At 44.6% G+C, this 1,524-nt stretch overlaps 1 pseudogene; it reads right to left on the bottom strand.

Moving 5' to 3' along the window:
* Positions 1-791: 791 nt before the first annotated feature.
* Positions 792-909, bottom strand: LOC124597129 (annotated as a pseudogene).
* Positions 910-1,524: the final 615 nt, after the last annotated feature.

Here is a 1,524-nt window from a genome sequence, read left to right as displayed (position 1 = left end):
TGTTGTTTGGTAACAGCAAATATTATAAGTACAATGCGTCATGTCTCAGTTACAGTGTAGAAATGTTTACGTTAATAATCCGTGAAGAGAGTAAGAAGAGTTTTCCAGAAAATTATACTTCAGTTTATTCTTAAATTGTGGCATTAAACAGGTAAGACTTCTTATGTTCGATGGGAGTGCATTAAACCACATTGTGCTTGAGTAGAACATCCCCTTTTGTACCAGACTCAAGTTTTTTCTACCCATATGCAAGTCGTGTTTTGATATTGTGTCGTAATCATGAAAGGCACTATTGGTTTTGTGGATGGGGAGGTGCTTAATTAACAGGCACATAAGGGACAGGATACATTGTGAGGCCATTGTTAGTATTTTACTACTTTGAAAGGATTTCTGCTCGCATGATTCCTGTTACTCTCCTTGGAATTCAGTTTGCTCTTTTCTGAATGACAAATACTGTATTTGCCACTGGTTGGTTACCCCAAATTATTATGCCATAGGACAAAAATGTATGAAAACTGCAAAAATAATCCACCTTATCAGCGTCAGTATTAGCAGTTGCTGCTACAATTTAAAAAAAAAAAAACGAAACTCCACCCTAATAGGCCATGAAGGCTGAACGGTACTGACTGGCCTTCGTGTCATCCTCATAGGCGTCACAAGATGCGGACATGGAGGGGCATGTGGTCAGCACACCGCTCCCCCGGCCGTATGTCAGTTTCCGAGACCGGAGCCGCTACTTCTCAATCAAGAAGCTCCTCAGTTTGCCTCATTAGGGCTGAGTGCAACCCGCTTGCCAACAGCGCTCGGCAGACCGGATGGTCACCCACCCAATTGCTAGCCCAACCCGACGGCGCTTTACTTCGGCGATCTGACGGGAACCGGTGTTACCACTGCGACAAGGCCGTTGGCGCTGCTACAATTGGTAGAGCATAATTTGGCGAACTAAGTCTTTTCTGAAGTCCAGAACACGTCAAGACCAATTTAGATTATTGTGGATCTGGAGGGTTAAAATTTTTGAATAATAAATTTGCTGTTTATGTTGATCACTACAGCTTAGACTTCACTAAAAAGTTCAATCATTTTAGAAGGTGCGACCTCCGCTAACCTCCGTTTCCACAATGTGGCCCCCGAGCCAAAACAAGCGCCCGTCCTTGCAGGCGCAGGTATTAGAATTTGCTTGGTGCGGTCGGCCGGTGCCTTGATGACGAGTACGCATGCCCTTACGTCCCCGTGTACTCCAACAATGGGCCACTGTCACATCTCGATAATGCACTATTCAACCACCCAGTCAAAAGGTGACCCAAAATGATGCCGCTTTCAAATTCTGCCAGATGCTGAAAACGCTGTCTCTCGTGAATAAGAAGCGTCGTTGTGTCGTTCACACCTGCCGCTGTTCATACCTCCAATACACCCGAACAGGCCAGCTAATAACACTACAGAAGAACAACACTAATTCACTCTCATAACAGGTAGTACGTGTACGAAGTTAACATTGACATTCGACGATACGTTCTTGGTGCTTCA

The sequence above is a fragment of the Schistocerca americana genome, chromosome 2, assembly GCF_021461395.2.
Source record: "Schistocerca americana isolate TAMUIC-IGC-003095 chromosome 2, iqSchAmer2.1, whole genome shotgun sequence".
NCBI classification, from domain to species: domain Eukaryota; kingdom Metazoa; phylum Arthropoda; class Insecta; order Orthoptera; family Acrididae; genus Schistocerca; species Schistocerca americana.
Note: the sequence above shows the minus strand (reverse complement) of the source record. Positions and strands in the feature narration are given on the sequence as shown.